General features: G+C 34.0%; 3 pseudogenes; 2 read left to right on the forward strand and 1 right to left on the reverse strand.

The window, feature by feature from the left end:
* LOC125822668 (uncharacterized) lies at positions 1-27,824 on the forward strand (annotated as a pseudogene).
* On the forward strand, positions 188-3,416 carry LOC125822669 (uncharacterized; annotated as a pseudogene).
* On the reverse strand, positions 16,079-23,098 carry LOC125822050 (putative Peroxidase 48; annotated as a pseudogene).
* Positions 27,825-27,881: the final 57 nt, after the last annotated feature.

Raw genomic sequence — 27,881 nt, forward strand, 5'->3', positions numbered from 1 at the left:
TCCCCCAAATTCAGCAGAACCCTAATTTCATCGATTCACCGGCAACACACCACTTTCCTCGATCGATCGGTCCGATTTCTCTTCCTTTACACGTATGGTATGTTTATGATCGGTGTTATTTAGTTTAATTCATTATCTTTCTGTTAGCGTCTCAGCTGATTGTAGATAACTGAACAGGAGATTGACGATGGAATCGTCTTCGTCTGTCATAACGCCAGAAGATGTAATGGGGACACTCATGAACGATGGAACAATTGATTCCATGAGGTTGAAAATCATTACTCAGCTCAAAGCTAATGTATGGTTTGCTTTCACCTACCCACAATTACCTACTTTTTATTCAAACATATGTTTTCCTACAAATGTTTATCTAAGATTATAAGTTGGTGAATGCCGAGTACTATGAAACCCGTAACTCTTTTGTAATATGATTCCAGAATTAGTAGAACATATGATACATAAACAAGACGCTCAAGCTTGGTCTCAATTAGCAAGTAAACACTCCAACTTTGAGTATGTATATCTAGACACCTCAACTCGTCTCTATTGTGTTTGTTGAAAACTCCTACTAACAAAATGATAATCTAGATACCTCCAAAATTTATGTGATACGTCAGCATCGGGTGTCCACAAAGCATAGTGGGGACGAGTTGGAGTGTTTAGTTGTCAATTGAGACCAAGTTGAGATGTCTAGATGTGCACTCTCAAATTTGGAGTGCCTACTTATTAGTTGAAGCCAAATTTGAGATTTTGTATGTATTAAGCCTTGGTAAAAATATGTATATCGAAAAAAAAGATTTTTCTCTCTCTTTAAGCACTCAGACACTGTATGTGAGTGTATACACATTGCCTGAACATGCATGAGCCCCTTCTTGTTATTACACTGATAATTCATTTCTTTTGTCACGTAGGAAGAACTCAAGAATACCACCATAAAGATGGTTGAGCAAAGCAGGGTTCTGTACACGTCTGGCGCAGAAAAGCAGACCAAAAGGGAGCTCTTTGACGCATTGCGACAAGAACTTGAGTATGTTTGTTATTTTTTCTGGTTTGGCTTCTCCATCATCTCAAGAAAGCTAAATTTAACAGCATCAACATGAAATATAATTGAAAGAATAATTTTTTGAAATTCGGACTTGGTTTAGCCTGAATATATTATGATTCATCACACGTGAATATGTTTGTTAGACCAGCAAAAAGAAATCCTGAATATATTTTTCATGACCTAAATCCAGGACAAAACGATTAAAAATATTGTGTCGAAGCCAAAATATTAGGTAGCACTACGGCATTGTAATGAAACAAAGGACATCTTACAAAACCTTGCGTGAAAACAATTGAACTAACTAAAGCCCAAGACTAATGAAGTGAATCTTTACATGTTCTTTTTTAAAAATTGACACTTAGAATTACTTTTTAAAAATATTGCCAAACTCAAATTGTTTCTCTAGTATTGGCAAAAGCGGTTCTCAAATGATTTGGTCAAATACAAACTGCTATCCCAATGTATGTCTTGTAAAACTCTTTTTGAGAAGAAATCCTTTCAACGTAAGTAGATTTTGAAAGCTAGACCAAGAGGACTCTGATTTAGCTATTAACAAAAATAAGAAACTCGTGATGTTGGCTGCAAGTGAGTCAAATAATTTGAAAATAGGAAATTTTAGGCTACATGAAACAAGGAGAGTTACTAAATAAGAATTTTCCTCTAAATAGGAGATACCATATATTGTGCAAGAAAGAAAGAAAACTCTATACTATTAACCTTAACAAATCGAAAGAATTCAAAACATTCTAACACTGAATTTCTGCATAAATTCTTGACTTTCACTAGGGCCCTGAAATTGAGTTTGTCAACCTAAATTGAAAAGTCAAGTGAAGCATGTTGAAAGAACTTACAGTTTGATGACTTATCAGTACCACTGACGATTCTCTTGACTTTCAGTACATTTGCTCACATAAAAACTTGGTTTTTTGACTGGTGTGCATAATCATCTCAGAATACTGAATTGAAATACATACAGTCGAGGTGTGTGTAAGTTGACCCGGACACCACGGTCATCAAAAAAAAAAAAAACTGAATTGAAATACATTGGGGGAATTATTATTTTGTCTGATTATACTTATAAAAGTGGTCCATATGGTAAATTTAGTATTTTGTTTTGCTTGCACTACTTTGGTTGAGATATTCCTCAAGTGCGGAGTATTGAAATATTATCGACCCAAATAGAGCATTTATGATATTGAGGATTCATTCACCCGACCTCAGCTTGCTTGAGATTGAGACAGTTGTTATAATACACTGTTTTAGTTGAAGGTCAGACATATCTCTGACGGTACATGTAAATGTGGGTTGGTTTTGGGTGCATTAAACATATAGGAAGAGCAAAAAGGCATTTCAAGGAAGTTCCTTGACCTTGTGTGACATCTCAGCAAGCGTTTGATTGATATGGAAGTTTTTAAACAGAGGTTTTCAGGATCTTGATATTAGACATCTGTTGTTGGAATTGCTGATGCTTTATAATTAGAGCTTGAAAATTCTGTGATCTTAATCAACGTTGTTCGTTTATAGTGTATATTTGGTAGAAAACTGAATCTTGTCCAATATCCAAGTTAGTCTGATTTAATCTGCTCCTAACTTTTACCAGGACTTGGAGATGCTCATTGCTCCTGCACACCCTGCGTAGGATGCAATTATGCTGAAAATTCCACGTGCTTGCCACTGTTCTTCTTAATTTATTCTAGAATTATTCCCCCCACATAATCTCATTTAAGAATTGACAAATTTTCAGCTGCATAAAATCAGAGTGTCAATGTTTTTATCTATTTTAAACGCTTCAGACCTTGCTGGCTGAACAAGTAGAGATGATCACTGTACTCATTTTGGTTTGAATTAATGCTAAGATTACGAGGCAAAGAATAAGTGCTCACCTTATGAAGTTGTCTTTTATTTTTTTGGTTGTCAATAATTTGGTTTCTATTCTCTGCTTGCTCAATATTTTCTTGGTTGTCAATAATTTGGTTTCCGTTCTCTGCTTGCCCAATTTTTCCTGAAGGACTTCAGTGCCTGAGAAAGCCTCTAAATCGGTTTGGGAGCTTATTTTGGATAGTAAAGGAATAGGGAAGTAAATAAGTGAAACTGTTGAACAAGTGTTCTGTCGGTTGAGTGAAAGAGAAGCACCATTATTTGTGTCGGATTTCGGACCTCAACCAGAGAAAGGGAAAGAGAAAAAGAGTGGGCAGAAAGAGGAAAGCAGTGAAACTGGGAAAGATTATTCTGAATCTGCAGCAAAGAAGAGAAAGATGAACACAGAAGAGGAGTTTGATGAAGCTGTCTGCAAGTCTAGTGACAAATCACCCTATCAGATGATTCTAGTAAAATGCCGCCACCAAGTGTGAGAAGTCAATCCACTTCCTGAATAAACTCCATTGTGTCTTATCGAGTTTTTAGTTAGGGTATCCTTTTCTCCCCACCCTCTTGTTTGTTCGTAGATAGAATCTTTTTCACATATACTGGCTCGACATAGTTAATACTAAAAAGTTATAACTTATTCCTAGGTGGTGCTAGCTTCTTTGAAATCTATGTAGCTGTATCAATTACTCCTGAGCTTCCAGATTGAGCATTGCTTTATTTATGTCTTGTCCCAATTGGAAGTAGAATAAGTTTTATATTGGTATTGAATTAATCTCTCTTGTTTCTTTCCTAAAGAATTTTATGATAAAATTTGGAGTATACTTTTGAAATTCCACGACCAAATGGGAATATCAGTGAAACTCTTAGACTATTTTCGCTCAGAGGATCTGATGAGAGGGAAACAGTGGCCCTTCTTGGTAAATCTTTTTAACCCCACTTCTTTAATCTTCATTCACTGCATCTTTTTTGGAATATACATATTCTGAAATTCTTTTATTTTTTGTTTTTTTATCATTTGAAGGAGCACACAACATTGGGAGGATTGGTTGTCAATTTATTCGGCCCAGGCTCAGTAAATTTCACGGGGACAGGTTTACCTGATCCAACAATTCCTCCCGACTTTCTTGAAGAGTTGAGGCGGAAGTGTCCAGACGACAACAAGCTAAGTTGATGCCGCCAAATTTAACAAAAAGGTAAAGCTTCGAATCTTCAAGACAGTTGTTAACATCCAGGATTATTATAACACACGAGATTGTAGACGACACAATCGGATTTAATAAATATGTACGTATGTCAATATAACATGAAACAAGAGAAGATCATACCTCTTTGTTGTTGCTTTGTTGTAGAACACTAATTCAATGAATTAAATCATATCTTAGGAGGATAGGGATTGAAGACCGATAAAATCATATCTGAATCCCTTATACCCCAAAGATAGGGCTTCAAACATTGAAAATATAAGGAGGGCCAATGAAGAGTTTCACTGAAATCACAGGTGAAAGTGTTATTTCAATAGTCCGCTGATTCTCTTGATCATATCTGGAGGCATTACAAGTTTCCAAAGTCAACTGAACGATCAATTTAGAAAGATAAAATGTAAGATGTTTAGAATACACATCCTCAACTGAGAGTATTTCTGCCCCTACCTCATAAATCACATGGACATCTTTATTTCAACTGTCGACTGATTCTCTTCTTCATAAAGAACAATGCCAGGCTTCATAACTACCACATGCAGATAAGACCATAGCCTATTAATGTACAAAGGTCGCATAACAAACTTACTCTGTGCTTGCAGAATTATAATTTTGTGATCATGATCTTTGTCCCTGCACAATTAGAAACAGTTAATGCGACTACTAATAGAAATAATTCCATCAAAAGTAACAAATCACAACTAAATAATCGTAGGACTACATCTACAAAAGTAACAGAACTAATACCCCGACTAGAGTTACCTTCATGTTTTACTTATCATCTTTACGCAAGAAAAAGAATTGTTAAAATCAAGAACTTGTCAAGATTTGATCAGAAGTCGATTATAATGCTGTGAGCCCTTTCTTTTCTCCCAAGCAAATCATATATACAGGAAAACTTAGTCGATTGGTACAATCTAAGTTGATACCGTCAAATTGAACAAAAAGGGGTAAAGATTTTCAAGATAGTCGTAAAGATTATTATAAACACGATGACACAATTGAATTTAACAAATATGTACGTATGTCGATATAGCATGATACAAGAATATAAAGAAGATCATGACATACGACATGAAACAAGAATATAGAGAAGATCATACTTGTTGTTGCTTTGTTGTAGAACGTTAATTCAATGAGTCGGATCGTATATGAGGATCTTTGTTGTAGAACGTTAATTCAATGAATAAAATCGTATCTGAATCCCTTATGCCGCTCAGATAGGGCTTCAAACATTGAAAATATTTCTTTTCTCCCAAGCAAATCATATATACAGGAAAACCTAATCGATTGGTACAAGCTAAATTGATGCCGCCAAATTGAACAAAAAAGCGTAAAGATTTTCCAGATAGTTGTAAAGATTATTATAAACACGACGACACAATCGGATTTAACAAATATGTACGTATATCAATATAACATGAAACAATAATATAAAGAAGATCATACCTATTTGTTATTGCTTTGTTGTAGAGCGTTAATTCAATGAATTGAAATCAGATCTGAGGAGGATAGGAATTGAAAAGAGATGGTTGAAGTTGTTCTTCTTCATCTATCTCAATTCCCTATGCTTCTCAGATATGGTATCAATCCTTGAAATTATTTTCTGTTTCTCTACTTATCAAATTTACCTAACTTTGAAATTCTTAATACCTCCCCATATACGTATTTATAATACAACAACAAAACCTATAAAAAAAAAACTATTTTAATTTGGTTTCCTATTCCTATTTAACTAGGAATCCCACTTTTTCTTGCCAAAATATTAAAAAACATAAAGACTTTTAATTTTAAAAATATGCGGGAATATATATTTACAATTAACTTATGTTACAAACTACAGGACGTATTTAGTATTATTTATAAACAAAATTGACTATGGGGTACTTTAAAAAAAAGACTATAGGATACTTTAAATTTATATTCTTTTTAATTTATCTTTTACTAGTAAAATTATCCGCGCTTCGCGCGGGAATTTAATATCACGAAATTTATAAAATAATACTTAAAATCTATCCGTCATTAAAACTAAAACACTATATTATCTTATATACAAGATTACATAGTAACAAACATTACTAATGTAAAGGAAATGCAAATTATTACATCTTATCATTTATCCTCAATAACATAAACATAAATTAATGACTGTAAAAATACATACCGGGATCTGTAACATAAGCAATGGTGTCAGTGATCCACTCAACAGGAGTAAAGTAAACAAATATTTAGTTGTGAAGAAGAAGAAGACGACGATCAGGAGGAGGTTCAGAATTTTTGTTGTTTTAAAATGAGAGGAAATCCCTCTATTTATAGACAACAAAGGGTAGTGTGAACAAATGGTTATTGTGCCTTATCGGAAAGGTTGCAACCCTTCGAAAAGGTCACAAAAAGTCACTATTTTTCACAAAAGTCACAACTCTTCACTGAAGTCGCAACTTTTCATAAATGTCACAGCTTTTCATGAAAGGGGATTGTTAGTTTTGGAAATAAATAAATTAAAAAGAAATTCTGGTTTGTGGTGGCGCCACGTAGGCGGGCCTAAGATTCTCTTTTATTATATATGATATATATGAATATGATTTCTAATTTTTTTTTTCAAATTTAATTTTCCTTACCTAATTTATCTTACATTTCTTTACTTCTCATTTTTCAAACTTTACTTCATTTGCTTTCATGTAATTTCTCAACATCCTAATATTAGAAGGAATAATTCATTTACAAACTTGACGTTTAATAAGTCATGTCATTAAAGTTGATTTTCTTTGTTGTATGAGATTATAGACAAATTTGTAGTGATGTGCGAATTAAGCATTGATTCCATGAATACAGTAGCAATTAATGTTAAGTATTAGATTGTATTCATTAGTTCCGGCAACTGTAGCAAAGCATACAATCACGATAGTTGTATGTGCTAGCTCAACATATTGTACCTATTCTCTCTCTATCATACAATGAAATAGAGTGAATTCACTCTAATGATTGTAATCAACATGCAATTTTGATGAATGCAATCACGATATATTATATGCACTCACTTAAAGTTGGCACAAATTTTTACTTAGACGCCTTTACTATACTTTGTTCATTCTAGAGTGAATTCATTATAAGAGAGAGACCGAGAGAAAAAGAGGGGTTATAAGATGGGCTGGTGGGGAAGATGATTTGGATGGGGGAGGGGGGAGCGGGTGGTGGGAAAGGGCTTGGGGATCGGGGGTGGGGGGTGGGGTGCTAGAGAAGATGATTTGATGGACTGTGTTTTTTTTAATAAAAAAACTAGTTTACAAAAGACATGTAAGAGAGAGATCGAGAGAAAAATGGAGCGCATACAACCTAGGCAGCGCACATCTATTAATAAGCCTTTCAAAATCCATTAACTACATCACCGGCGTTTCAAAACCAAATTAACTTTTTGTGCTGTTAAGGAACATTTTTCAATGTGTGTGAGTAGACCTGAGGTTGTTTAAGGGCGTGGATTTTCAGGTTTGCCCTCTTAAAATTGAGTTTAAATTAAAGGAATTTGCACAAAAAGGGTATACTAATAAATGCCCTGCTTAGATTACAGTAATCGGTACAGATTCACTTCTTCTCTGCCATTTTTGTGTGCTTCCACTATGAATGAATACCGCCAACATCTAAAGATCAAAAGAAATATAAAGATGATAATTACAATAAGAAGCTCTCAGTCTCTCGTACTTTATTCATTTTCTTGTTGAAACTCGGATGAGTAGTGTTTATGCTAGCAACTATATCAACTTTAGGATATAATAGGAAAGTAATCAAAGAAGAAAATTATACTTGGTATTGTAAATCTATCTCGGATATCAGAAATATAAATACATTTGCAGTGGGTCTTGCAATAAATTATGTAGTGGAATGCAATGTTAGACATTAGAATTGTTACAACCTATTGAAATAATATCCGAGTATGTGAAATAAAGATTTGTTGTTCTAAAAACACAACAGGAAAGGAAAAACTGAATAAATCAAATCTGTTGCATAAATTAGGCTGAAGAGGTTAAGAAACAAAGTCTAGGGTCCTGTTCAGAGACAAATCTAGTTAGGCTGGTTTAACCAAAATCACTGCTTTGAGTTTGGATCATACATAAATTATAAGATTAAGACATGCAAATATAAAAAACTTGCTGATAAGAATTGCAAATATAAGACTCATGTGCAGTACACAAAGGTTGGCTTTCTTGTAAACAATGCTTTATCTCCTTAGTGGCTGCCCACACAATGACCGTGTTGTTATCAATGCTTCCTTGATATCTCAAGAACGACAGACTCTGCATCCTAGATCGTTGTTATACATTGGCTTTAAGGGCATACTGTTGTAGAAACTCAACAGTATTGCATATTACCTTGAGGAAGGGATTAAGCTCTCGTGGATTTGCACTTGAATAGGCGTAGTGTTGGCTGTAAAATCACTATACTTTGTAAGGATGGCATCAGACACAGGTGCAATGCCGGCTCTAATCTTGTAGCTACTGAGTATAGCATAGACATAGCATCTCCGTATCTGGTTAAGAGAGTCCCAAGGACATATCATCGGCCCTGTAGATCAGCAAATTATTAGAAATGATTATTCCAAACATGAAAGATCCTAACTGAAATGTGAATGCAGTGAACTAAGCAAATAGGTTAGACCTAATAGGCAGCAAATGAGTGTTTATATCAAATCCAGATATACTGAACTCCGTAAGATAAGAGAGAGAAAGTTAACTTTTAATGTACATCACTCAGCTATACATTAATAGGCATTATCTCCACAGATTTGGTACGGGTTGCCTCCTTGACGCAATTGCGTTATAAATAGATAGATAACATTTCTTTATAGCTTCTTCCATTTAACACAATAGTAAGATTTTCTCGTCATTGGTGAAACTTAATCAACTCTTCTGCTATATTAATCACAATTCCAACAGTTCTCAGCATAATAAATCCTTACCCTAAATAGACAATCAAGGAAACCTTAAGCTGAGAAAAGCTTTAACCTTCTGTAGAAAAGACAAACTTGTATGGATAAGATCAATCAAAATGCTTAGAAAAGCCCACTGCGGAAAATCACATAGAATATCACACTCTAGATCACTTCTTCTTTAAAGGCAGAGCAGAAAATTACATAAATGATATTAGCTCAATGTGTATGGTCATGGTATAATTCAGTATTTTTACAGAAGTTATAGACTTGTCAAATTATCATTTCAATTAACATTTAAATCAAGGCTGATTCATCTATCTAAATGAGCATCCCCATAAGGTTAAATGTTTAAGGGAGAGATATTCACTGGCATGCATATGCTATTTCAGTTGTAGAAACTCAACAGTATTGCATATGACCCTGAGCAAGGAATTAAACTCTCGTGGATTTGCACTTGAATAGACATACAGTTGGTTGTAAAATCTATGTACTTTGTAAAGAGCATCAGACACAGGTGTTGTGCTGGCTTAATCTTGTAGCTACTGAGTATAGACATAACATTCGATATCTGGTTCAGAGAGTCCCTAGGCCATATCATCGGCCCTGAAGATCAGTAAATTATTAGAAATGATTACTCCAAACATAAAAGATCCTATACTGAAATATGAAGGCAGTGAGCTAAGCAAATAGGTTAGTGTTAAATTAGATCTTAGGCCTAACTCACACCCCAAAAGCTAGCTCAAAGGGAGGAGGATTGCTCAAGCCTTATAAGGAGTTCACCTATCTCATTAACCACCGATGTGGGACTTTTGTCATTCTTTAACAGTTAGACCTAATAGGCAGTAAATGAGAGTTTATATCAAATCTAGAGTATACTGAACTCAGTAAAGGAAAAGAGAAGAAATCTAGTTAACTTTTGGTTTTACATCCCTCGGCTATACAAGGTTGATAAGCATAATTTTCTCCACAGATCGGTCCTGCGTTGACTCCTTGGCACAAATTACGTTCTAAATAGATAGATTTCATTTCTTTGTAGCTTCTTCCATTTAACACAATAGTAGGATGTTTTCTTGTCATTGGTGTAACAGAATCAACCCTTCAGCTATATTATCACAATTCCTACGGTTCTCAGAATAACAAATCCTTACCCTACGAAGACAATCACGGAAGCATTAAGCTGAGAAAAGCTTTAACCTTCTGTAGAAAAGACAAACTTGTATGGATAAGATCAAATGCTTGGAGAAGGCCACTGCAGAAAATCGCACTAAACACCACACTCTAGACCACTTCTTTAAATGCATAGCAGAAAAGTAGGGATTCCTTTCTTGAAGTTAGACATAGAAAATCAATGGAAAGCACGAGTAAGTCTCCTTTACATAAAAATATTAGCTCAACATTTGTGTATGGACATGGTATCATGCAATATTGTACAAAAGCTATAGATTTGTTCATTTATCATTTCAATTTATATTTAAACCAAAGCCAATTTATCTATCTTCCTTGGCATGTCTAAGGTTAAATATCTAAGACGGAGCCATTCACTGGCAAATCCTACAATGGTAATTTCAGTGGTAAAGATCTTACTGAACATTGTGATTACAAGTGACAGGGCAGATACTCAAAGTACTCAGACACTGCACCTTTACTCAAAGCTTCGAACTTCACTGAGAGTGTGTGCCGTATGGAGGAAAACATTTTCCGAAAAATGTTGTCAAATTTTCTCATGTGTGATTGGTTAAAATAATTTGGAAAACACTTTGTCTAAGCTACTCTAATGGATGTAGAGAAAACAAGTTCCATAGTGAATTTCAAGTTCATTGTGGGCTCCACACCCACCAAACATCCCCAATCCCCTCCCCATTAATCATTCAACCCCTGAACCCCCAAAATCCCTACCTCATCCCGCCACATAGTGTTTTGCTAAGTTATATATAAATGCTCTTGGAATAATATTATTTTCTTACTAGAAACCCACGTATTTTTCAACTAAATACCGTCTAGGGAAACATTTTCCCATGTACCAAACACACCCTAAGTGCAGAAATGTTAAATGATTTAACATTCAGACTGAAGAACATAATCTTCAGAATATATATGCCTGAGCCAGCGCTAGGCATTACCATCAAACAAGAACCAGATAGAGAAATGTTCCCCAACAACATCTTCAATATTAGAAGGGCCAGGTAGCAGTTTTTGAGATATCTCGTCATCAAATCCAAGACAATGGGTTAAGCTATTAAAGGATAATTAGTTAAAGACCACTAAAGCACATATACAAACCTAAGAGGAAGCTTGACCTTTGACAAATGTGAGAATATAGGAGAACCAGTCGCACAATAGAAATATTTGTCCCTGCACAACTGATAGTATTTGTAACCATGATCTTTGTCCCTGCACAACTTAGAAACAGTTAATGCGGCTACTAATAGAATAATCCCATCAAAGTAACTAAATAATCACATGATCTACATAAGTAACATAACAAATACCTCCCTCTAGAAGTTGTATGTATCAACAGGAAATCCTTAGAAGTTACCTTCCCGTTCTTTAAATTTCAAGAAAAATGATGGCAACATGGAATTATTCAACTCTATTATGCACCACCATATTGAAGTGAGTCTTGGTATCTTGACCCCTGGCAATGCATTGCCGTAGTACATATTCATAAAGGGGGAGAGCGATTTGGAGTGTAACTGATAGGAATATTAATAGATAATGAGAACTGCTTGAAATATCTAATGATCACATCCAAGACAATGGGTTCAGTTATTAAAGGATACTAAAGCACATATACAAACCTAAGAGGAAGTTGCTCATAAAATAGTTTTTTTGCCTCCTTCGGGCTTGGGCTATCATTCTAAATAGTTTTGGTATAACCTTTTTGTAGCATGGACAATTGCAATGAATTTGACAGCATCTCTTTTGTACACTTAGTATCTTCTTCTTGATGCCAACAATGAATCTACTTAATAAAATAAAAAAATAAAACACTAAGAGGATGCTCGACCTTTGACAAACTAAGAGAACCAGTCACCCGTGTACAATATACCCAAGGCGCTATGCGAGAGTCCAATTTAAGCTGTCCCCTAAAACATTTCAGGAGATCTCAATATTTTTTCCTAAAGTAGGAAAACGGCATAACATACTTTTCCCAAAATGATTCTTCTCCAACTGAGTAACTTACCTCACAAATCACAAGTGAAAGTGTTATTTCAACAGTCCGCTGATTCTCTTGATCATATCTGAAGGCATTACAAGTTTCCAAAGTCAACTGAACGATCAATTTAGAAAGATAAAAACGTAAGCTTTTTAGAATACACATCCTCAACTGAGAGTATTTCTGCCCCTACCTCATAAAATCACATGGACATCGTTATTTCAACAGTCGACTGATTCTCTTCTTCATAAAAGAACTATGCCAGGCTTCATAACTACCATATGCAGATAAGACCATAGCCTATTAATGTACAAAGGTCGCATAACAAACTTACTCTGTGCTTGCAGAATAATAATTTTGTGACCATGATCTTTGTCCCTGCACAATTAGAAACAGTTTATGCGACTACTAATATAAATAATTCCATCACAACTAAATAATCGAGGAACCAACCAAGCAATTTTTAAAGATGCTCAGCTGGAATTCGTTTAGTCACTGCCATAATGGTACTTCAAAGATCTTAAACCGACTCTTGAGGTGGTGGTATGGAAAGCTAACAATGAATTGACATAGTACATATTTATGGGATGAGGAAGAAGTGAGAATAATTTAGAGCGAAAGTGATATGGAGATGAATATTACAAGTTTCCATAGTCAAGACCATGATTTTTGTCCCTGCATAATATAGAAACAGAGAAATAACTGGAAATCATCATGAGTTACCTTCTCCTTCTTTAAATTTCAAACAATTTCAAGAATTGAAGGAAGTGTTGGTCTGAATTGACGCAGTGCATATTTAGAGCGGAAGTTATATTACAAGTTTCCATAGTCAAGAACATGATCTTTGTTACCTTTTCCTTCATTAAATTTCAAGAATTTCTTGAAATCCTCGGAGGAGAGAGAGTGATTTGAGAGTAAATGCGATATGAAGATAAATAGACGATAGTACATTCTCTCTTTTTCTTGATACACGAATATGCAAGAATCCGCCTTTTCCTCTCAAGGGAGAGAGAGAGTTTAGGAAGCCAACTAGAAGCTTAAGTGAATCTGAAATTAAATGAATATTTTTTTCCCAAATCCCTTTAACCCTAATCGTTCTTCAGCTTCAAATTGATTATAGAAGCTTTAATCGAAGTAAGTTTCTTCTTTCGGATCTTTCATCTTCTCCATTATGCCCAAAATATTAATCGAAGTAGAAATTCGTGAAGCTTGAAGCAGAATGTGAAAGCTTTAATCCAGTAATTTCTTCTTTCGGTCTTTAATCTTTCTCATTATTTGATTTCGTGTAATCCGTATTTCTGTGTTCTTAAAGTTCTATTTGACTGAATTTGTTTATGGTATTTCTTTCATCTGATTTGAGTTTTTTCAATGTATTTAGAGTTTATCTATGCATTTGAGATTTCTCTGTTTTGGTAGTTAATTGAGTAGTGCAGAAATAACTGAAACAAATAATGACTTTAAAGTCTGCTTGCTGCAGAAGGAGAGCATTTTATCCTAATCTACATCTTAGCCAAAGCATTGATCTTATCTCTATCCATTTTGGTTGTTGGGTGCTGTTGAAGGGTTGTCTTACTTGTCGTTGTTGGCCATTTTGGTTGTCTTTGGGTTGCAGTTCTTGGAACAAGGTTCCATTCCTGGGCCACTCCTACTGATCATTGCTTTTGCTAAGATATTATTGGTCTGAGACGCGTTGAGACACAGATTTAGGATTTCAAGCTTTATGGGTTTAAGCCATGACATTATCTCTATCCATTAAATTATTTCACCTTATGTGTGATCTTAGTTTCTAACTTGTACACCTACTCATGTGTGGTTTATTCTTCATATTTGTGATGTAGATGCATTTTAAGAAAGGCTCGTCAGTACGGCATAGAGTAGGAGAGTTTACTAACTTGTACACCTACTCGTGTTGTCCTTTTGTTATGTTATAAACTGGATGTATTTTGAATATAGTGACCTTTTATTCTGCCTCTTTTTGGATTGGGATTCCTTGCATGTTTCATTTGATATTGATATGCATAGACCTGCAAATTTCAATTTTTATCTTTGGTGATTCATTAGCTGTCATTTTATCCTCTTTTAAGTAATTTTCTTGATATAGTCTTTGAGCTCAATTGTTGAAGTGGAGACTAATCAAGCCAGGAAAGTAAAGAAAAGAAGAGGTGAGTATTAGAGAAAGGGTTTTGCATCTGAGGATTTTTTATTTCTTCAAGTTATGATTTGCTGGATTAAAGTAGGATTTTGACTTGTACACTTTCTGCTTATTTGGTTTTAGCTTTCGCAGAGTGCATCTCAAAGCCTGTAAGCTTTTCTGTAGCTAAGAGTTTGCCAAAGAATTGTTTACTGTGTTTTCTGCTTAATATTAAAATGTGAAAAAAATTATGAACCAGCATTGTATATGTTGCAGGCCTTTTTGGTTCATGGAATTTCAAGAGAATCATTTTTATTTCTAAAAATGAAGAGATTCTGTTAATGTGATGACAGTTTGCTATGTAAGTGGTTCTTCATAACTCGGTAATTTTTTTTTCATTTTTTAGTCAGCTAACGATATTATTGGAAGTTCTTTATAACAGTTTGCGATGTTTCTTTAGTACATGATATTGTGTGCACTCTCTCAACAAACTGTAGTACATTATCTCTTTTTCTTGATACACAAGTATGCAAGAATCCGCCTTTTCCTCTCAAGGGAGAGAGAATTTAGGAAGCCAACTAGAAGCTTAAGTGAATCTGAAATTAAATGAATAATTTTTTCAAACTCAGAATTTTATATTAATCCAATTTCACAACAATATTAAAGCATTTATTGGTTGCTAATCGAACTTGCACTTAAATACTATATATAAGCAGATTTCTAAATTCAATGAAGTTAGTCCAGTTATATTACAGTTTTCCAGAAAAAGACTTGAAACTTTAAAACTGAGCAGGGTCGAACATAAAACCTCAAGTTTGTTTCTTATAGTCAAGCATCTTAAGTTCCTTTGCTGATTTCCCTTTTCTTGCTCTTAGTACTTTCTATTTTACATGGCATATCTGTCTCAGTGTTCCTTGTTCAAGAACTAATTAAGAGAATAGAATCTGGCTTGGTAAATAGATGTAACTCATACACTTGCATCTTTCCATAGTTCCATTAAACGATCTTGGAGTGCATATTTACATAACAGAACATTTTGCATTTTCCAATGGTATCATATGTTAACAACACAGTTCTGAAAATATGGGAATATTCATATACTCTGCATATTATATCTTTAATATCCCGCCTTCCCCTGATTTCCTACATTTTTTAGGCTGGTGGACCGTATTATCTTGTGCTTACAGGAAGAAGGGACAGTAAGGATTCATTCTTTGACAAGGCAGGACATGGCTGAAATTCCACGACCAAATGGGTATATCAATGATTGGGATGAATTTAATTTTAGGCCAAAAAAAAAAAAAAAGGTGATGGGAACACTCTAAGAAATCTCAATGGCAGAGCTGTTCAATTCAAATGTGATTCCTTGTTCATGTATTGACAATACTTTTGTTGATTTTGTATTACTTCATATTTGGAATCGGTTACTGATGCATGATACACTTGCATTGACGTACTTGAGGATCTTTACAATTAGCAGTGTGATCTTGAACATAATGCACTTGTGTAAACACACATGTTGCAAGAACATCATGATAGAATTAGGATCAATGTTTAATTCAAACATCACTTCAAATTTGTCTATAACCTCATACAACAAAGAAAATCAACTTTCATGATATCACTTATTATACGTCAAGTTTGTAAATGAATTGTTCTTACTAATATTAGGATGTTGAGAAATTATATGTTTTCCCTAAAATCCAACACTAGGAAAAGTCATAAATTTATCTAATCTCTACTCATTGATCAGAATTTAGATGCGAGCAGCTGTGCGGACGGACCTTCTCCTCCGGATCCAGTAAAGAACACCAAATTTGAACAATTTAGCCATGGCATGGGCAAACTTTGTCCTCAATATAATTCCAACATCAATAGCGTAATCTGTCACAGCTGCAGCAGTCTTTTCATTAGCCATCAACTGTTGATCAGCAAACAGCAGCCCTCTACCTCTCATCAAAGTCTTGTAGTAGTGATTATCTAAGAATGACTCATTACTGTCCCTTCTGCCTGTAAGCACAGGAAAGTACGGTCCACCAACCTAAAAGATGTCGGAAATCAGCACGTGAGAGGGAAGGTGGAGTATTAAAGATATAATACTGGATGACAAAATAAAGCCAATTTGGTTTGAAAAGCTATAAGGTCCCATTACACGCACAGTTTATGGATATTCCCATATTTCCAGAACTGGGTTGTTAACATATGATACCACTGAAAGGTGCAAAATGTTCTGTTATGTAAATATGCACTACAAGATTGATGAACTAAACTATTTTAAGAAATATGGTACTCATGCTAGTGCATGAGTTACATCTATTTCACTAGCCAGATTATATTCTCTTAATATTTTCTTGAACAAGGAACACTAAGACAGAACCATGTAAAATAGAAAGTACTAAGAGCAACAAAAAAAAGAAATCAGCAAAGTAACTTGAGATGCTGGACAATAAGAAACAAAGGATATGGCCAAATTCATACCAAAACTATGCCATCTCTTGTTGCCAGGACAAGGATATCAGAATAAGAGACAACCCAGGGCATGACTCCTCAGTTTCATCCTTTATCGTGTCAATGAAGTTGAAATTTTTCAGCGTCCTGTTCAGGATGGCCTCACGTTCAACAGTCCCATTCTCATTTCTATCAGCTAGCAGATCGGATGCATCACTAAGTCTGGAACCGGGAGGTGCCGGTTCTGGTTCCAGTCCGTTACCGGTTCCGTCTCGGTTCCGGCTTGTACCGGTCCGGTCCAGTTCGTTTTTTTTTTAAAAAAAAAAATCTTAATTATATAGCCGTTGAGAGCCGTTGGGCAACGGGTTTTGGGCCCCACCAACGGCTCTTTCACCCCCATAATTCCCCTTTACACCTCCCTACCCCCAAACATTTTTTAAAGCCCCAACCTTCTAAAAACTACATTTTCATCATTTTTTTAACTATAAATACCCCCATTCTTTCATTCTTTTCACTCACAAAAATATATCTTCTACTCTCTCTAGTCTCTACTCTCTAATCTCTTATTCTCGTTAAAATTATGAATTTGATCTTTGGAAATTGGAGCTTCAAAATTCAACTTTCAATTTTCGGCTTTCGGTCATACATGTCTACTTTTTTAAATAGACGTTTGGTACATTCGTTCCAACTCACTTTTCATTTACTTATTTATTTGTTTGCATTTAATTATTTATTTTGTGAGTAATTAGTCTCTAGTCTCTACTTATTTAGTTATTTATTTGTTTAAAACTTTGCATTACATTTTCGTATTATATATAATTTACTCACTTTTTATATTTGAATATGGATTCCGGTAAAAACAATGTTGACAAGGGTAAAACAACCATAGTTGATTCGATCACTAATTTATGGAGCTCAAAATCCAAGAAAAATAAAAAAATCGATAGTACTTCTAAATCTAAAACTAAAAAAACTTCTCAATTAATAATAAATACAGATGATTATACGCGTGTTGATGAAACTGTTTTAATATTGATAGTAATAGTGGATTAGATCCTTATCATGAACATTTACAAAGAAGGTTTGGTAATTTTGATGAGGAATTACCTGAAGATGATGAACACGATGATGTTAATGATTATATTGATATTTTTGATAATAATGTTGATGAATATGATGATGGTGAAACTCAACCAACTACGGCTACTCCCACTCCCAGTCCCTCTTCCCCTCCTGCTCCCTTTCGTTGTCCTGCTCCCGTACCCCCGTGCATCCTAGGACTAAGGTAGAACACGCTAAAAAATCAGTTGTGTGGCAATTTATGACTTAGAATGAAGATAAAACACAAGCTATGTGTAATAAATGTAAACATTGAATGAATCATAAAACTGTAGAAAAACAGGGTGGGACGGGACATTTGAGTAATCATTTAATGTCATGTTGTAAAAATGAATTTTTGCATGCTAAAGCTGTAGCCGAAGCTAAAAAGAATGGTACCACCCTTCCTGAAAATGTAGGAGTAGAGGGCTGTAATATGGTCCAACACAATTAAATCCTTCTAATGTTTCTGGCTCTAGTATACAACGGTCATATAGTAGAGAAAAAGATCTTGAAGAATTAGCTAAAATGATTGTTGTTATGAGTTTGCCATTTAGTTTTGCTGAAAATCCCGGTTTTATTCATTATATTCAAATTGTGTATAATCCACACTTTAAAGGTTTTACTAGAAATACAATTAAAAAGGCTATCTTTGATTATCAAGCTCAACATTTTCAATATCTTCGTTGTTTATTTTATTATAATAATTGTAAAATAGCTATTACTTATGATATGGGCCGTAGTGTAAATGGTAATGATTATTTCACTATTACTGCACATTGGATTGATGAAAATTGAACTTTGCAAAAAAAAAATTTAGGTTATAAATGTTGTGAAATGCATAAAACCGGTAGTTATATATCTCAAACAATTATAGATGTTTTACAAAACTATGAAATTTGTAATAAAATAAGTAGTGTCACCTTAGATAATGCTTCTAATAATAGAACTGTTGTTGAAATACTAAAACCATCTTTTTGCCCTATTTATATTGATGGTTTTCATATTAGGTGTGTTGCACACATATATAATTTGATTGTTAGAGATGGTATAGCAATGTATAATGATGGTTGCATAAAAGTTGAAACTGCATGTTATTTTATTTTTAAATGTCAAGTTAAGTCTAGACGTAGAGATTTTGAAAATCGTTGTCGTGAATTTAATCTTCCACCTAGAAAATTTTCAAAATCAGTGTGTACTAGATGAAATTCTTTATATGAAATACTTGAAGTCTCTTATGAATATATGAAACCTTTACAAATGGTTTGGAATGCTCATAATTCAAATATGACATATAGACTTGATGATAATGATTGGAATGACATAAAAAAACTTATAGAATTCTTAAAAGTTTTTTATTTAACTAAAAAAAAAATATCTGCACTTTATTATCCAACTATTTGCTCTGTTTTACTTAATATTTGTGTTATTTCTACTAAATTTTATAAATTCAAAAATAAACCAAGAGTTGAAGAATCTGTTAAGAAAATGATTGAAAAATTTTAAAAATATTTTATTCCTATTCCTCAAATTTATTTAACCACTTATTTGTTAAACCCACATTACAAAGATGAAGGTGCATCACGAATGGTTGATAAAATATATTTTAATTTGGGTATTGATAGTGAAGATGATGAAACACCTAGTTGTCAAAATGTTAAAGATAGTATAAAAATTGAAGCTAGAAAATTGTATGACTTGTATAATTCTAATAAAATGAATGTAGTACGTAATGAAGATCCTCAAAGTTCTAGGAGTAGATATAATAATGAAGATGATCTTGATTGTTATCTTGAACTTTCTCATAATGATAGAAATGATTTTGATGCATATATTAATCAAAATACAGAACCTACTGCTATTGATCTTCTAGAATGATGGAACAATCGCGGGCAGGGATTTCCAAAACTTCAACTGGTTGCTCGAGATGTGTTAGCTATTCAAGCATCTTCAGTAGCTTCGGAAGGCGTTTTTAGTGCAACAAGATTTCAAATTGAAGAGCATAGATATTCATTAACAGTAAATAGCTTGGAGATATCGGTACTATTTAGAGATTTGATTAATGGCAAGAGAAGGAGTTATGGTCGTCCACCTTTACCGATCAAATTTGAAAATGACGTTGATGAAATAATGCAAGATTTTAGTGACGACGGCATTGATGCAATGGAGGAACTAGCTAATCAACCAATTTCAGAGCATGTTACTAGAGAAATGTTAAATGATTTAAAAAAAGATTTTCTTGGTAGCATGAACTATTAAATTTAAATGTCTATTAGTATGAGTATAATAATTCGAGGTCTAGTTCAAACAGAACCCTTCCTAGAAGGTGGCTGTGTAGATTAGATTTTTTAATACTCTACTAATATTTTGTAACTCAACTTGTACTATTTAATTAATATTAATAAAAGTATAGGCTATTCGCCTTAAATTTTTTTTTATTATTGTCTTGAATTTAAATTTTCAAACTTTTAAAGTGTGAAATTTAAACTTTTATAGTTTTAAAGTTTGAATTTAAATTTTCAAACTTTTAAAGTGTAAAATTTAAACTTTTATAGTTTTAAATTTTGAATTTAAATTTTCAAATTTTTAAAGTGTGAAATTTAAACTTTTATAGGTTTAAAGTTTGAATTTAAATTTTCAAACTTTTAAAGGGTGAAATTTAAACTTTTATAGTTTTAAAGTTTAAATTTAAATTTTCAAACTTTTAAAGGGTGAAATTTAAACTTTTATAGTTTTAAAGTTTGAATTTAAATTTTCAAACTTTTAAAGTGTGAAATTTAAACTTTTATACTTTTAAAGTTTGAAGTTTGTATTTAAAAGTATAAATTTTTAACTTTAAAATTATAAAAGTTTTAATATTATTTGAGTAATGTTCCTAATTTTTTAATTTTAATATTATTTTTTTTAAATATAGCCGTTGGGACCCGGTTTCCTCCGTTACCGGTCCGGGACGGGTAAACATATTTTTTCCCGGAATTACCGGTTCCGGTCCCGTTGCCACGCTTATGCATCACAACCCTGAAAATCAATAGAATAGATAATTCATTGTCTGGAAACTCTACCTTATCGAAGAAAGAAAAACCATTCTATGTCTAATATCATTTCTGACTTCCTTATGACTCTAAAAATCACCTCTGCCTTTTCAGAAGTAATCACAACTCACCCTCTTTTTATAATCAAAGGAAATCCGGGAAAAGGAGTGTGGATGCATACACAGATGGATATATATTACAGGTAAATTATACATAGAAAAATTTACAGAAAATCAACATGCAGAGACATAAGTGATATGCTCTGGTGAAACTAGAAAGAATACAACGCATGTGGTTTATCTGTGTCCCAGAACTCAAAACTGGATCAGCTAAAACCTCCATCTGAATCAGAAGATGAGACGAAGAACACAAGGCGCAAAGACACATATAACATATGAAGAATCACAAATGCATGAGGTTCAAGATCACACTGCTAACTATAAAGAAGAAAACATCCACAAGTATGTCAAAGAAAAATGCAAGTGCATCAGGAACCGATGCCAAATATGAAGTAATACAAAATCCACAAAATATTGTCAGTACACAAGTAGATGGACCAAACCACAGATAAATCAACATAGAACAAATATTCTGAACTCATTAAGAACACACTTCTGTAAGACGTAAAAGTAGGTAGGATGATAGGAACTGGTCCAATTGGATCATTAAGGACCCTTGACACAAAAAGAAAAAGACAAGCCACAGAAAGTTCACACAATGCAATATATTTAAAGGCTTATTGAAGAAAAAATGTCTAAAATGCTATAAGAGAAATACATAAAATGAAAAACAGATGAATAATATATAGTGACAGTAGGCTGGAAATATTTAGAACTATTTTGTGTTCATCAGGGTTACATTCATTAGAGATTGTAGAGCCGAAAAAAGGCTAAGAACTGCAGAGAATAACAGAAGGAAAGACACAAAAGTGATCAATAACTGTCGTTTTCTTGGCAGAGACACCATTAGAGTTGCTTCCAAGGTAAGAAGTGAAATAACATTAAGCAGTAGAGAATACAGCATAAAACGTCAATCTCCTTTCTGCTTCACTTAAGGTCCTAGACATTTTTTATTGAACCTTCGTAGGGCTCAAAGTTCTTGCTTAACCCTAATCACCCAAAAAGAAAACCTAAAGGCTCTGTGATCTAATCAGGATAAATAAAAAATTCAAAAAGCAAAGAGTGTACATAGGTGTGCGCACAAAGTATTCATTCAATTGCATGAAGCGTACCCAATGAAACCCCATTAAAGAACTCATGATGCACATATCAAGAATCATAAACTGTAACAAAATGACAAGAGAAAGAGAAATATTGCAAATTGAAGAACAACCAGAAATTGGGAAAGAAAGGAAGAAAAGACCCCCAATGAAACAATCATGGAACATTAGGCGTAATAGTTGTGCTGGGGCATTGTGTTGCAGCTGGACAATTGTCTTCATCTTCGACCACACAATGCCCTCAAGATCCTCACATTTCTCATCATAATAATTGTATCTGAGTAGAAAAGGGAATCCAGAGGCACTTCCTAGATCAACCTCTGCATGCGCCGCCATTGTAGTATTGACACTGCATTTTTATATGATGATTTCTGCTATTTTTGATACCCCTCAATTCAACAATATTAAATTGTTATCGAGATTAATAAATAGTAAATAATAGAGATGATTTTATCAAATCACACCCTTATTAAATTTAAATCATTATACTAAGTAATATTTAATAGTAAAGGTAAAATAGATACAACATATAGTAAATTATGCATTAATTTTATTAACAACGGAAAAGGGTCAAAACTACCCTTCAACTATTCGGAATAGAGCAAATATACCATTCAACTATAATTTGGCTCAAAATTACCCTTCCCATCTTACTATTAGATCAATTCTACCCTTCCTTTTAAAGGAGTAAGATGTGACATCCAATGTGTAAATTATAATGCCACATAAACGTCCACCTAATAAGCAGATCCATCCCCACCTGTTAAAAGGCCCAGGAAATTGAACACCCGTGTCAAAATGTTCATTATCATAGCGGAACCCCATTGTCTTCGGCGAACGAGACTAAACAATACCCAAGTTATAAGTTATAACCATTAATTATCTCATCCGGATAACGAATCTCCCTTGTCGCCGGAGATGTTGATAGAGCACTTATGGTAAAATCGTTATTTCTTTCATCCAGATAACAAATGTCCATTGTCGCTGACGATAGAGAAGGCATAAAGCTGCCAGAATCAAGCAGATAGTTTGAAAAATCATAGTACCCTTGGCATTTCTAGCAAGATCCCCAAAACGGCACCGTTGGAGAACAACATAGTGACGATAACAAGATCCATCAGGTTGTGAGAACAAAGCTATATCAGAAGCCACAAAAACGAAAACAAAAGTTGAACTTAACAACTTCGGCCATTTATGATTAACGCATTAGCAACAACAGTGAATCGTCTGCTCCTTAATGCTCTGATTGTGTGATCAAGAAGAGATCGATGGTCTAATAAACTGTCGATTCCATGAACAATGAAATGATTGTTCACTAAAGGTCAGGTTGCTGATTTTAACAAACTCAATTGAATTCTCTGTCGAAGAAATTCATACTTGTCCAGTAGAGCTTTTGAAGAAAAAAAAACAGTTGTTATTGAACAGATTTGGACAATCTTAGCGCTATCGATATTGGATAAAAGGCTGACCCAAGTGAGAAAAGTTTTGAGAGAGTGGTAACGGGGAGAAGAGAGGACGGGCGTGGCGGGGATGGGTAAATCTTGACGGAGAAAATGAAGTCTGGTGTGGCTAAAATACTGCCGGAGAAATTATTGTTTATGGACTCCATGGTGGAAATGAAGGGGATGGTTGGATCATTCAATGGGGTGGGGTGGGTGTGCTTAGGTGTATGTTTATGTGGCATTATAATTTACACATTGAATGCCACATCTTATTCCGTTAAATGGAAGGGTAGAATTGAACCAATAGTAAGACGGGAAGGGTAGTTTTGAGCAAAAATATAATTGAAGGGTATATGTGCTCTATTTCGAATAGTTGAAGGGTAATTTTGACCCTTTTCCGTATTAACAATACAAGTATTCTGGAATATCCCAAAATAGTTTAATGGATAAATAAAGATGGACGAAGGAAGTAATATTTACAAACATCACCGTCACCTCCATTTACTAACATGCCTATGATGTGGCGGGTCAGAGTGGTACGTGACATTCAATTCACTTTAAAGTTGTTATGGAATATTTAAACGTTCATAATTAAAGTGTTAAAGTAAATTTTACTGTCGTAGGATGGATTTAACGTATATAAATAATTTCTGATTCCACCCACTTTTTAAAATGCATGTAAAAATATTTACTTCGTACTCACTTATAAAATTTAGATATCTAATATTTTTTTAAATATAAAGAATTAAAAGAATGAGAATTACGAGCCTGCTTGGAATTTTAGAGCGGTGAAGAGATTTTTTTTAAAAAAAAGAGATGCCAAAGGCTGAGAACTGGCGGGAAAGGATATTTTGTTTTGTTTTTTTAGTTTTAATTTCATGATTACATGCTTTTTTTTCCTTTCATTTTTTAGCATAATAAAATAAATATTTTACAGGTACATAATATTTTTCGGAGAAATTTAAAGACTATTTATGTATTTTTATTTAAAAATAAATACTCCTCTCTTCCTAGCTCTCCCTCTTTCCCCCAAATTCATCAGAGCCCTAATTTCATCGATTCACCGGCAACACACCATTTTCCTCGATCGATCAGTCCGATTCCTCTTCCGTTACAGGTATGGTATGCTTATGATCGGTGTTATTTCGTTGAATTCATTATTTTTTCTGTTAGCGTCTCAGCTGATTGTAGATAACTGAACAGGAGATTGACGATGGAATCATCTTCGTCTGTCATAACGCCAGAAGATGTAATGGGGACACTCATGAACGATGGAACAATTGATTCCATGAGGTTGAAAATCATTACTCAGCTCAAATCTAATGTATGGTTTGCTTTCACCTACCCACAATTACCTACTTTTTATTCAAACATATGTTTTCCTACTAATGTTTATCTAATATTATAAGTCTGTGTGTGCCGAGTACTATGAAACCCGTAACTCTTTTGTTATATGATTCCAGAATTTCAGTGTATGTTTATTTATTATGCCTTCAGTAAAAATATGTATATCGAAAAAAAGATTTCTCTGTCTTCAAGCACTCAGACTCTGTATGTGAGTGTATACACATTGCCTGAACATGCATCAGCCCCTTCTTGTTATTACACTGATAATCCATTTCTTTTGTCATGTAGGAAGAACTCAAGAATACCACCATAAAGATGGTTGAGCAAAGCAGGGTTCTGAACACACCTGGTGCAGAAAAGCAGACCAAAAGGGAGCTCTTTGATGCATTGCGACAAGAACTTGAGTATGTTTGTTATTTGTTCTGGTTTGCTTCTGCATTATCTCAAGAAAGTTCAATTTGACAGCATGAAATATAATTGAAAGAATAAGTTTTTGAAATTCGGACTTGGTTTAGCCTGAATATATTATGATTCATCACACGTGAATATATTTGTTATACCAGCAAAAAGAAATCCTGAATATATTTTTCATGACCTATATCCAGGACACAACGATTAAAAATATTGTGTCGAAGTCAAAATATTAGGTAGCACTACAGCATTGTAATGAAACAAAGGACATCTTACAAAACCTTACGTGAAAACAATTGAACTAACTAAAGCCCAAGACTAATGAAGTGAATCTTTACATGTTCTTTTTAAAAAATTGACACTTAAAATTACTTTTTAAAAATATTGCCAAACTCAAATTGTTTCTCTAATATTGGCAAAAGCGGTTCTCAAATGATTTGGTCAAATACAAACTGCTATCCCAATGTATGTCTTGTAAAACTCTTTTTGAGAAGAAATCCTTTCAACGTAAGTAGATTTTGAAAGCTAGACCAAGAGGACTCTGATTTAGTTATTAACAAAAATATGAGACTCGTGATGTTGGCTGCAAGGGAGTGAAATAATTTGAAAATAGGAAATTTTAGGCTACATGAAAAAGGAGAGTTACTAAATAAGAATTTTCCTCTAAATAGGAGATACCATATATTGTGCAAGAAAGAAAGAAAACTCTATACTATTAACCTTAGCAAATTGAAAGAATTCAAAACACTTGAACACTGAATTTCTGCATAAATTCTTGACTTTCACTAGGGCCCTGAAATTGAGTTTGTCAACCTAAATTGAAAAGTCAAGTGAAGCATGTTGAAAGAACGTACAGTTTGATGACTTATCAGTACCACTGATGATTCTCTTGACTTTCAGTACATTTGCTCACATAAAAACTTGATTTTTTGACTGGTGTGCATAATCATCTCAGAATACTGAATTGAAATTCAGTCGATGTGTGCGTAAGTTGACCTGGACACCATGGTCATCAAAAAAAAAAAGAAATACTGAATTGAAATACATTGGTGGAATTATTATTTTGTCTGATTATACTTACAGAAGTGGTCCATATGGTAAATTTAGTATTTTGTTTTGCTTGCACTACTTTGGTTGAGATATTCCTCAAGTGCGGAGTATTGAGATATTATTGACCCAAATAGAGCATTTATGATATTGAGGATTTATTCACCCGACCTCAGCTTGCTTGAGATTGAGACAGTTGTTATAATACACTGTTTTGGTTGAAGGTCAGACATATCTCTGACGGTACATGTAAATGTGGGTTGGTTTTGGGTGCATTAAATATATAGGAAGAGCAAAAAGGCATTTCAAGGAAGCCCCTTGACCTTGTGTTACATCTCGGCAAGCGTCTGATTGATATGGAAGTTTTTAAACAGAGGTTTTCAGGATCTTGATATAAGACATCTGTCGTTAGAATTGCTGATGCTTTATAATTAGAGCTTGAAAATTCTGTGATCTTAATCAACATTGTTCGTTTATAGTGTATATTTGGTAGAAAATTGAATCTTGTCCAATATCCAAGTTAGTCAGATTTAATCTGCTCCTATACTTTTACCAGGACTTGGAGATGCTCATTGCTCCTGCACACCCTGCTTAGGATGCAATTATGCTGAAAATTCCACGTGCTTTCCACTGTTCTTCTTAATTTATTCTAGAATTATTCCCCCCACATCATCTCATTTAAGAATTGATAAATTTTCAGCTGCATAAAATCAGAGTGTCAATGCTTTTATCTATTTTAAATGCTTCAGACCTTGCTGGCTGAACAAGTAGAGATGATCACTGTACTCATTTTGGTTTGAATTAATGCTAAGATTACGAGGCAAAGAATAAGTGCTCACCTTATGAAATTGTCTTTTATTTTTTTGGTTGTCAATAATTTGGTTTCTATTCTCTGCTTGCTCAATATTTTCTTGGTTGTCAATAATTTGGTTTCTGTTTTCTGCTTGCCTAATTTTTCCTGAAGGACTTCAGTGCTTGAGAATGCCTCTAAATCGGTTTGGGATCTTATTTTGGATAATAAAGGAATAGGGAAGTAAATAAGTGAAACTGTTGAACAAGTGTTCTGTCGGTTGAGTGAAAGAGAAGCACCATTATTTGTGTCGGATTTCGGACCTCAACCAGAGAAAGGGAAAGAGAAAAAGAGTGGGCAGAAAGAGGAAAGCAGTGAAACTGGGGAAGATAATTCTGAATCTGCAGCAAAGAAGAGAAAGATGAACACAGAAGAGGAGTTTGATGAAGCTGTCTGCAAGTCTAGTGACAAATCACCCTCATCAGATGATTCTAGTAAAATGCCGCCACCAAGTGTGAGAAGTCAATCCACTTCCTGAATGAACTCCATTGTGTCTTATCCAGCTTTTAGTGAGGGTATCCTTTTCTCCCTGCCCTCTTGTTTGTTCGTAGATAGAATCTTTTTCACATATGCTGGCTCGACATAGTTAATACTAGAAAGTTATAACTTATCCCTAGGTGGTGTTAGCTTCTTTGAAATCTATGTAGCTGTATCAATTACTCCTG

Source organism: Solanum verrucosum, unplaced genomic scaffold, assembly GCF_900185275.1.
Source record: "Solanum verrucosum unplaced genomic scaffold, falcon-dt-bn FXZP01000103.1, whole genome shotgun sequence".
NCBI lineage: Eukaryota > Viridiplantae > Streptophyta > Magnoliopsida > Solanales > Solanaceae > Solanum > Solanum verrucosum.